This window comes from Staurois parvus, unplaced genomic scaffold (assembly GCF_062004578.1).
Source record: "Staurois parvus isolate SC_StPar_1 unplaced genomic scaffold, SC_StPar_1.0 ptg000832l, whole genome shotgun sequence".
Lineage (NCBI taxonomy): Eukaryota > Metazoa > Chordata > Amphibia > Anura > Ranidae > Staurois > Staurois parvus.
The window spans coordinates 847,431-859,139 of NW_028318628.1; the positions used below are offsets into that span (position 1 = coordinate 847,431).

The window sequence follows — 11,709 nt, forward strand, 5'->3', positions numbered from 1 at the left end:
AGGGATTACGAAGTAACTTTCTGTACCACGTACAATAGACAATATAACCAATTCAAAAGGGCATTCAAAAAACACTGGCCCATTTTGATGGACCAGATACTAGCAAAGGTACTCCTTAACCACTTGCGCTCCTGAGGATTTACCCCCCTTTCTGACCAGGCCATTCTTTGCTTTATGGCGCTGTGTTACTTTAACTGACAATTGCGTGGTCACGCAACGCTGTACCCAAATGAAATTTACATTCTTCCCCCTGAATTGAGATTTTTTTTCGGTGGTATTTGATCACCTGTGCATTTTCTTTTTTTTTTTGTGCTATAAGCAAAAAAAGGCCGACAATTTTGAGAAAAAAAAACAATAGTTTGAACTTTTTGCTATTAAACATGTCCAGTAAACAAATGTAAAAAATCTAATTTCGTCATTAATTTAGGCCAAAATGTATTCTGCAACATGTCTTTGCTAAAAACAATCCCAATACGTGTAAATTAATTTGGTTTACGTGAAAGTTGTAGCGTTTACAAATGGTGGGGTCGATACTGGGATTTTAAATTTTTTTTTTCTACTAGTAATGACGGCGATCAGCTACTTTTAGTGGGACCGTGGCGGACATTCTGACACTGGGGGGGAACGAACTTGGTGTCACTGACATCCCCAGTGACATCAATACAGTGATCAGTGCTAAAAAAAAGCACCGACCACTGTATTAATGGCACTGGGCAGGAAGAGGTTAATGTGAGGGGTGATCAAATGGTTAACTATGTACAGGGAGTGTTTTACTAGGGGGCGGGGGTGTGTGATTTACTTTAAGCACACTGATCGGGATGGCTGTACTGTGCAGAGCCATCCTGAGCAGTGTGCTCGAGCTGACAGGGAGGAAGACTGTTGGCGATTGTCGGTAATTACCTGCCGGGGCCCGATGATTGTCATCCGCGAATGGTGGCACGGGTAGGGCGCGCGCCCCCTATCCGGAAATGCACAATCGTGTGTATATATACGTGATTTTGTGTACAAATGCCGCCCTGTAGCAGTATATCTGCTATAGGGTGATCCTTAAGCGGTTAAACACCCTAAATTTGTTTATAAACGTCTACCCACATTGAGAGAATTGGAAAAGAATGTACCTGATCAGCCTACTAAATGGGTAACCTTTCTGGATCAAACAGGTTTTTTTAACTAATATTGATTACAGGTGTGTAAATGCATCATGTAAAAATATACCACCTGATAAATATGCCCCGTCATTACATTTAAATTCTTATTAAACTAAAAAACGTTTAAAGCTCCCCCTATTGGTTAACATTGTTATGTTTTTCTCTCATAGATAAATACATAGTGTTGATGAATACAGTTGCAAGAAAAAGTATGTGAACCCCTTGGGATTACGTGGAGTTTTGCATGAATTGGGCATAAAATGTGCTCTGAACGTCATCTAAGTCACAACAATAGAAGAACGCAGTCTGCTGAACATAATACTACACAAACATTAGATGTTGCCATGGTTTAATTGCACATAACATGTAAACATTCACAGTGCAGTGAGGAAAAAGTATGTGAACCTTTGGACTTAATAACTGATTGACCCTCTTTTGGCAGCAATAACCTCAACCAAACGTTTCCTGTAGTTGCAGATTAGACCTGCACAACGATCTGGAGTAATTTTCGACCACTCCTCTTCACAAAACTGTTTCAGTGTAGCAATATTCTTGGGATGTCTGGTGGGAATCGCTCTCTTAAGGTCATGCCACAGCATTTCAATCAGGTTGAGGTCAGGACTCTGACTGGGCCACTCCAGAAGGCGTATTCTGTGCTGTTGCAGCCATTGTTTTGTTGAATTACTTGTATGCTTTGGGTCATTGTCCTGTTGCATCACCCATCCTCTGCAGAGCTTCAGTTGGCGGACAGATGGTCATACATTTCCTGCAAAATGTCTTGATAAACTCTGAAATTCATTTTCCCATCAATGACAACAATCTGTCCAGGCCCTGAGGCAGCAAAGCAGCCCCAAACCATGATGCTCCCTCCGCCATGTTTTACAGTGGGGGTGAGGTTTTGATGTTGGTTCTTCCCAAACAACTCAATCTTGGTTTCATCTGTCCACAGTATATTTTGCCAGTACAGTAATGCTGTGGAACATCCATGTGCTCTTTGGCTTCCTCCGTGGTGTCCTCCCATGTACTCCATTTTTGTTTAATGTTTTCCTTATTGTAGATGTGTCAACAAAAATGTTAGCATGTGCCAGAGATTTCTGTAGGTCTTTAGCTGACACTCTGGGATTCTTCTTTACCTCATGCAGCTGTTAGGAATGGACTGGCCAGCAATGGTGGGACTCACCTGCCTTTTGATCTGCAGTACCAGGGCTGGCCAGCGGGTGCTCCCAGCAATCAGAGACTCAACCTTTCAGCCAGCTAACACCTGGAACTGATGATGCTGGGGTATTTAAGGGATGGCCAGACTTGCAGACTCTGCCTTGGTGTTGTGTTTGTCCTGGGCCCTGTATCTGTCCTGCATCCTGTTTCTGTTCCTTTGCTGACTTCTCCTGCTCTGATCCTGGCTTGTGACCCTGACCATTCCTCTGTCTGACCCTCTGTACTATGCTGCTTGCTACCTGCTGAACCTGGCCTGTGACCCCGACTATTCTCCGCTTGCTCCCCCTGTACCTACCTGCCCAATTGATATTGACCCGGCCTGCCTGACGACGCTTGCTTGTATATACTGTTATCTGTGGGTGGTTTGGTTTGGTTTGTTTGCACTGTATTATGTTTTAGTATTGCACTGCGTTTATGTTTGTACTGTTAGTGTTAATAAATTATATTGTTTATAACATATCTGAGGTCTGCGTTTCCCTGCTTCAGTCACACACCTCTGGTCATACCTGGGAGCCCTGACATTACACCAAGGCCAATCCTGACCAGAAGTGGCTGCACAGGGAAGCCATCTTGGCTTGTTGATGGGAAGGATGGATCTGGATGAGGTTGAGTATTTATCTCTGCTAGTGCTTGATGACAGAGAGTATGCTTATCAGACTCTGAAGGAGTATACCCGGGATGAACTGCTAGAATGTATACGGCTCGCTCATGTTCTAGTAGATCAGGGCACAGTTTTCTCTATGGTGCAGCCATTGATTCAGGTTTGTGTTGAGTTGGTTTCATCTGGTTCCCCCGAATGCAGGGATGAATTTTTGCCACCATTTAGTGCAGACCAGGTAGAGTCCCTGGTGTGGTTATTAGAGGATGATGTGGGTTACTTTCTGGAGCGTTATTCCACATGTTCACCACAGACACTGAGAGATTGTATAAACGCAGTGCAGTCATTGACCAGACAGACTTTGTGTAAACTCAGCTTTGTTCAACCCCTACTGCAGACATGGACAGATTTGTTGCACCCAGCCTCAGTCAGCTTACAAAGACCCAGTCCTGCTTCTAACTCTACTCCTGTATTCCCAACAGCTCCTCCAGTTACAGCCCAGTATACTTGGCTATCTACCGCATGTCAGTACCCTGTTCCCACTCGCTGCACCTATCCTGCCTTTAACCCTGTAAAAAAGCCCTCTGTAGCAACTGCTCCCTCTCCTGTTCCATCCTCCAGTTCTTCTCTGTCTCCAGCTGCTCCATTCGTTTGCAGACCTGCGTTTACTTGCAGTGCTCCAGTAGTTAAAACCAGAAAAAAGCGAAAATTCTTTCCAACCAATACCATCCTGCCAGTATCCAAACCGGTGAGCCTGCCTTCCGTGGTTCAGACTGATGCCTGTACGCAGCCTGAAGCCTCTACTCGGCCTGAAGCCTCTACGCGGCCTGAAGCCTCTCCTCGGCCTGAAGCCTCTACTCGGCCTGATGCCTGTACTCGGCCTGATGCCTGTACTCGGCCTGATGCCTGTACTCGGCCTGATGCCTGTACTCGGCCTGATGCCTGTACTCGGCCTGATGCCTGTACTCGGCCTGATGCCTGTACTCGGCCTGATGCCTGTACTCGGCCTGATGCCTGTACTCGGCCTGAAGCCTCTACGCGGCCTGAAGCCTCTACGCGGCCTGAAGCCTCTATGCGGCCTGAAGCCTCTCCTCAGCCTGAAGCCTCTACGCGGCCCGATGCCTGTACTCGGCCTGATGCCTGTACTCGGCCTGATGCCTGTACTCGGCCTGATGCCTGTACTCGGCCTGATGCCTGTACTCGGCCTGATGCCTCTACTCGGCCTGAAGCCTCTACTCGGCCTGAAGCCTCTACTCGGCCTGAAGCCTCTACTCGGCCTGATGCCTCTACTCGGCCTGATGCCTGCATTCAGCCTGATGCCGCTACTCAGCAGGATGAACTGATCCAGCCCGACGATCCTATTAGGCCAGTTGACTCGATGCCCGCTGTTGATCCAGATGATCCGGTACCTGATCCAGTGCCCGCTGTCGTGCCAATTGACTCAGAGCCCGCTGTCATACCTGGTGACCCGGTGCCCACTGCCTTGCCAGATGACGCGGTGCCCGCTGGCAAGCCAAATGACCTGATGCCTGGTGACCCAGTGCCCGCTGTCATACCTGGTGACCCGATGCCCGCTGTCGAGCCAGACGATCCAATGCCTGGTGACGCGGTGCCCACTGCCTTGCCAGATGACCTGATGCCTGGCGACCCAGTGCCCGCTGTCATACCTGGTGACCCGATGCCCGCTGTCGAGCCAGACAATCCGGTACCTGATGCCCCGGTGCTCACTGTCGTGCCTGTTGACTCGGAGCCCACTGCCTTGCCAGATGACGCGGTGCCCGCTGTCGAGCCAAATGACCTGATGCCTGGTGACCCAGTGCCCGCTGTCCAGTCAGACGATCCAATGTCTGACCCAGTGCCCGCGGTCATACCAGTTGACTCGGAGCCCACTGCCTTGCCAGATGACGCGGTGCCCGCTGTCGAGCCAAATGACCTGATGCCTGGTGACCCAGTGCCCGCTGTCCAGTCAGACGATCCAATGTCTGACCCAGTGCCCGCGGTCATACCAGTTGACTCGGAGCCCACTGCCTTGCCAGATGACGCGGTGCCCGCTGTCGAGCCAAATGACCTGATGCCTGGTGACCCGATGCCCGCTGTCCAGCCAGACGATCCAATGTCTGACCCAGTGCCAGCGGTCATCCCAGTTGACTCGGAGCCCACTGTTGTGCCTGGTGACTCGGTGCCCGCCGCCCCGCCTGGGGGCCCGAGACCTGTCGTTCCGCCTAAGGGCCCGAGACCTGTCGCTCCGCCTGGGGGTCCGGCACCTGCCACTCCGCTTGAGGGCCCGAGACCTGTCGCTCCATCTGGGGGTCCGGCGCCCGCCGCTCCGCCTGAGGGCCCGAGACCTGTCGCTCCAGCTGGGGGTCCGGCGCCCGCCGCTCCGCCTGAGGGCCCGAGACCTATCGCTCCATCTGGGGGTCCGGCGCCCGCCGCTCCGCCTGAGGGCCCGAGACCTGTCGCTCCGCCTGGGGGTCCGGCACCCGCCGCTCCGCCTGGGGGCCCGAGACCTGTTGCTCCGCCTGGGGGTCCGGCGCCCGCCGCTCCGCCTGAGGGCCCGAGACCTGTCGCTCCAGCTGGGGGTCCGGCGCCCGCCGCTCCGCCTGAGGGCCCGAGACCTATCGCTCCATCTGGGGGTCCGGCGCCCGCCGCTCCGCCTGAGGGCCCGAGACCTGTCGCTCCGCCTGGGGGTCCGGCGCCCGCCGCTCCGCCTGGGGGCCCGATGCCTGTCGCCCCGCCTGGGGGCCCGATGCCTGTCGCCCCGCCTGGGGGCCCGGTGCCTGTCGCCCCGACTGGGGGCCCGGTGCCTGCTGCCCCGACTGGGGGCCCGGTGCCTGCTGCCCCGCCCGGGGGCCCGGTGCCTGCTGCCCCGCCCGGGGGCCCGGTGCCTGCTGCCCCGCCCGGGGGCCCGGTGCCTGCTGCCCCGCCCGGGGGCCCGGTGCCTGCTGCCCCGCCCGGGGGCCCGGTGCCTGCTGCCCCGCCCGGGGGCCCGGTGCCTGCTGCCCCGCCCGGGGGCCCGGTGCCTGCTGCCCCGCCCGGGGGCCCGGTGCCTGCTGCCCCGCCCGGGGGCCCGGTGCCTGCTGCCCCGTCTGGGGGCCCGGTGCCTGCTGCCCCGCCCGGGGGCCCGGTGCCTGCCGCTCCGCCCGGGGGCCCGGTGCCTGCCGCTCCGCCCGGGGGCCCGGCGCCTGCCGCTCCGCCCGGTGGCCCGCTGCCTGCCGCTTCGCCTGGTAATCCGATGTGCCTCTGCCCGGAGTCCTGCCCGATGTACCTCTGCCCGGAATCCTGCCCGATGTGCCTCTGCCCGGAGTCCTGCCCGATGTGCCTCTGCCCGGAGTCCTGCCCGATGTGCCTCTGCCCGGTGTGCCTCTGCCCGGAGTCCTGCCCGATGTGCCTCTGCCCGGAGTCCTGCCCGATGTGCCTCTGCCCGGTGTGCCTCTGCTCGATGTGCCTCTGCTCGATGTGCCTCTGCCCGGAGTCCAGCCCGGTGTGCCGCTGCCCGGAGTCCCGCCCGGTGTGCCAGTCTTTGATATCCCGCCAGTTGCCAGACCCGGGCGGTGGAACATTTTGCCCAGCTAGGACTGTTTGGAGCGTCCTGAGGCCGCTCCTTGAGGGGGGGGTACTGTTAGGAATGGACTGGCCAGCAATGGTGGGACTCACCTGCCTTTTGATCTGCAGTACCAGGGCTGGCCAGCGGGTGCTCCCAGCAATCAGAGACTCAACCTTTCAGCCAGCTAACACCTGGAACTGATGATGCTGGGGTATTTAAGGGATGGCCAGACTTGCAGACTCTGCCTTGGTGTTGTGTTTGTCCTGGGCCCTGTATCTGTCCTGCATCCTGTTTCTGTTCCTTTGCTGACTTCTCCTGCTCTGATCCTGGCTTGTGACCCTGACCATTCCTCTGTCTGACCCTCTGTACTATGCTGCTTGCTACCTGCTGAACCTGGCCTGTGACCCCGACTATTCTCCGCTTGCTCCCCCTGTACCTACCTGCCCAATTGATATTGACCCGGCCTGCCTGACGACGCTTGCTTGTATATACTGTTATCTGTGGGTGGTTTGGTTTGGTTTGTTTGCACTGTATTATGTTTTAGTATTGCACTGCGTTTATGTTTGTACTGTTAGTGTTAATAAATTATATTGTTTATAACATATCTGAGGTCTGCGTTTCCCTGCTTCAGTCACACACCTCTGGTCATACCTGGGAGCCCTGACAGCAGCATTCTGCGCTGTGCTCTTGCAGTCATTTTTACAGGACGACCACGCCTAGGGAGAGTAGCAACAGTGCTAAACTTTCTCCATTTGTAGACAGTCTGTCTTACCATGGACACATGAATATCAAGGCTTTTGGAGATACTTTTGTAACCCTTTCCAGCTTCATGCAAGTCAACAATTCTTGATCGTAGGTCTTCTGAGAGCTCTTTTCTGCGAGGCATGGTTCACATCAGACAGTGCTTCTTGAAACCAGTAAACCCAAAACAGGTGTGTGTTTTTTAAGGGCAGGACATCTGTCAGCAACACATCCAATATCATCACACTGATTGGAGTCAAGGTTGGCTCACTCCTGGCTCCAATTAGCTCTGGGAGAAGTCATTAAGCTAGGGCCTCACATACTTTTTCCTCCCTGCACTGTGAATGTTTACATGTTATGTACAATTAAACCATGGCAACATCTAATGTTTGTGTAGTATTATGTTCAGCAGACTGTGTTCTTCTATTGTTGCGACTTAGATGACGTTCAGAGCACATTTTATGCCCAATTCATGCAAAACTCCACGTAATCCCAAGGGGTTCACATACTTTTTCTTGCAACTGTATTCATCAACACTATGTATTTATCTATGAGAGAAAAACATAACAATGTTAACCAATAGGGGGAGCTTTAAAAGTTTTTTAGTTTAATAAGAATTTAAATGTAATGACGGGGAATATTTATCAGGTGGTATATTTTTACATGATGCATTTACACACCTGTAATCAATATTAGTTGTTATTGCATATAGCACTCTATTTTGCTTTGTAAACCAAGCCGGAGCCATAAACTAGGTAGGGGGAACTGAGGTGTATGCCCATGTGAGTACCAAGATGGCTGTGGGCACACATCCGGTCCATGGCATATCCGTTTTCCGAATATAGGAATGAGAATACCAAGATGCCCACAGCTATATATCCGGTTTAGGGCACATAGGGTTGAGTGTAGTAGGAGGGGTTATATTATATAAATCTGTCCGCCTATCACCACAGTTCCATACCTCTGAGGACACCCAGTGAGAGGGGCAAAATGGTGACGTATCTGGCAGTTGGAACGCACGGAAGTGCGTTGCTTCCTAGGCCACCGTTTTATGTCTGTTTTTTTTCTGGAGCTATGCGAGTGGAATATATATACATTTTTTTAAATCTTAATAAACGGTATTACACTATCTGAATACCTTCCTCCATTCCTTAAATGTGCGGACTCCATTGACACACCGGGATGATTGATGGTGACAAGTACAGCCGATCCTAGGAGGACTACAAGACTCAGCAGAACCAGATATTGCCCCACCAAAGCAAGCCAGACTTTTGTGTAAATATAAGAGTCCACAGCAGTTGGTGAGTGAGTGGGACCACTGGTGGGGAGCACAGAGCATGAATCACGGAGTTTAAATGGAAGCAGCACGTGCACTGTTTCAGGAATAAGTTTGACACCAAGGACTTTAATATAATATATGTATAATATGTGTTGGTTGGTTTTTTGCTTTGGCTTTACATGCTACACTAGGCAGCGCTCTTAAATGTATGATGGATAGTTGGTGAGGGTAGTACCCTTTATAGGAGCCGCAGCCCTTGTTTTAGCAATTTAATTAACATTAAGTTATATCACGTGGTGTATTGGGATATTCTGTATACACAGTTTTTTGGTTTTCACAGATCATTTATGTCACTAAGAATTACTGTCTTGAGTGCAGGTTAATAGTAATCTAATTGATATGTAATACCTATTTAATTTCTCTCTGACACCAGTTTCCCTTTGACCTGGATACACACGGTCGGCTATGTTTAGGCATTGTAGTGAATACAGTGTTTTCACTATGTCTGCCTCATTTTTCCTTTTCTCTCCTTGCCCACTAAATGAGTATTGGCCTGGCTATGCAGCCCCAACTCTGTTCCTCTACAGCTGATCGTGTTCCCTGTTTGGGCTGACAATAATTTCACTGGAATTATCCGCATACGGTTCTCTAACCTGATGACCAGTTTGACTGAATTAAATCATGAGGGAAGTGTTACAGGTATGTGAGGTCTTTAGTCCCTAGGGGCAAGTGTGTGTTTTTGTTATTGTTTTGTTTTTTTCCCCTAACCCCCCCCCACCCTCGTTTTTTGTTTTTGAGAGTTTTTTTTTTTTCGTTTTGTTGTTCTTCCATCTCACCCCCCTCTTGAGTTTTTTTCATACTTTTTTTATTTTGATGTATTTTATTTTTTTCTAGTAACTTTTTTATGTTTGTTTATGAATTTTGTTTTATTTTTTATTTATTTTGTGTGGCTTTTTTCACAATTTCTTCTTTTTCTTTTTTTTTTTTTTTCCTCCCCTTTTTTTCACCTTTTCCTTTACAACACCCCACCCCACCCCTCCCCCCTTCTTTCTTTTCTTTTTTTTTTTTTCTTGTCTTTATAACCCCCTTTGCATTCTTCTTCCTTTTTTTTTTTTTTCTTTGTCCTCTTGTCCCCCCCCCCCCCCCTTTTTTTTCCTTCATTGTTTTTTACCCCATTTCCCCTATATTTTTTGCAATGTATTTTGCTTATCTCCCTTTTTTCCTTTTTTTTTTTTTTTTTTTTTCACCCCACGTCCTTGTTTTATTTCTCAGCGCTGTCTGTCTTTTTCCTTTTTTTTTTGTTTCAGCCCTGGTATTTTTCAGTTTTCCATCTTTCATTATGTATTTTCACCTCCGTTTTCTCTTCTCTTCATGGCTATCACTGACTCTGGTGTTCTATTCAGCTACCACTCCGGAGCTGAGCCTGCCCCCAGTCAGACAAATGGACTGATTTTACTTGTCTTCATGACAACAGCAGCCTAGCATCTCCTACCGCCGTGTAACTGTGTGCGCATGACACGCATGCGTCGCACTAAACACACCCGGATTGGTGGCCGCCCTCCTTTGCCTAGCAAAGGCAACGCTGAGACTTGCCAGTGTTTTCCAATCTGGCACATCTGGCTAGTGTGCCCAATCAACAATACACATTTAAGCCACAACTGCTTGGCCTGCCATAGGTGATTTTTAACATGCATAGGGATATGAACATAGCATTGGGACTCTCCCTAACGAAATGTGGTATATTTTGGCGCGATTATGATGTAATGAGACAAGAGGATGGGGGGGTTCTTGGTTTTGATTGGTGGTTTGTGTATATATATTTTGTATAGTCACTGTTGCACTCTTATACGCCTGATGTAGTCCTGCGTGGCTCAGAAATGTTGCACTTTCTTCTGTGATGTGATTTCCTTTGCAATAAAAATCTCTTTGGACCATATTTGGAGATCCATGGCGTGTCGGCGAATATGTACATTTGCCTATGATGTTTCTAGTCCCAACTGGTAGTCGCTACAGCACCCACTGTTGATGAGTTGTTTCCAGGAAAGTGTGCGATGGGAATGTAGACAAGGAGCCTTTATATAAGTCGGCCCTTCTACTTTTTTTTTCTTCCAAATACGATTTTAACTTTTGTTAAGTTTTTACAGAGGGTAAAAAAAAAGTTTTTTTTTCTGCCTTCTTTGCATTAAGGTAAAAATGTCAGCTCCCCCCTCCCAGCCCCTCTTACCTGAGGCAGATCTCGATCGAGCACTTTGCCCATCTGCAGCAGTGCTGCTTTTCTTTCCTCTCTTCTCACTGGAGGCGTGGCAGAAGTGGGAGCCATTGAGAGAAGTGCCCCCATAGTATGCGGCTTACTATGTGGGCAGTCAGAGAAGAGGTGTCAGGAGTGCCTTCAGGGGACTCTAGAATGATTTGTTATTCTTGATGAGTTTAATTGTTTTAAGAAATAGAAATGGTATTTGGAAAAGGGATAGACGGATGTATTTGTGATATGCTGTATTAATATGTGATTATTGTACTTGAAGTTACTGTTTTCAGGTAAATTAAACATTTTATGTTAGAAATTACTTATTTTCTAATCTGGTATCCATTTATAGGCTTTGTGAGGTGTCTACTCAAAGTGGAGCCATGCAATAGACCCACTTGGTAAGTTCCTCTCCTTTTCATATTGTCATCGGTTTTTGGGGTATACATATATTTTAATGATGTTGTTATAATCATATTGCCATGCTTTTCATGATAGCGTTACAACAAATGTGGCTTTGATCAGAGTGGTTATGATTAATAGTAAACATGTAAAGTTAGTGTTACTAAACCCACAACAGTAAAATCAGTCTGTATATGAAGTAAAGTATGCTTGTTCTACTCCATGCGGAACCTGTGTAAAAAGGCTGTTTGATCCAGTCTTCTCTGATCCTCCCCTCCTACTGTTCCTAATCCATCTGCTGATAGTACAGAGCCCTAGGAGTCACTCTGCACATGCTCAGATTAGTGTGGATTGCTAGAGAGTTTTTTTTTTCTTTGGAAGGGTGTATGTTATCAGCACAGGACCAATCAGCACTGTCCAGACAGAGGGTCAAGAGTCATGCAGCCTCATAGGACAGTCAGAGCAGAATGAAAACTCCTCCAAGCCTTATCCAGTGCTCAACTGGACACTAATAGAAGTCACAAGACTGCTATATACTGC

At 49.4% G+C, this 11,709-nt stretch overlaps 1 protein-coding gene across 2 annotated transcripts in view; it reads left to right on the forward strand.

The window, feature by feature from the left end:
• Window positions 1-11,709, forward strand: part of ZNF592 (zinc finger protein 592) — a 66,241-nt gene that overhangs the window by 24,987 nt on the left and 29,545 nt on the right. For both annotated transcript variants that reach the window (XM_089655277.1, XM_089655276.1), the window contains one exon: window positions 11,120-11,168. The gene's annotated coding sequence lies outside the window, so the exon portion shown is untranslated. The remainder of the gene's footprint in view (window positions 1-11,119; window positions 11,169-11,709) is intronic.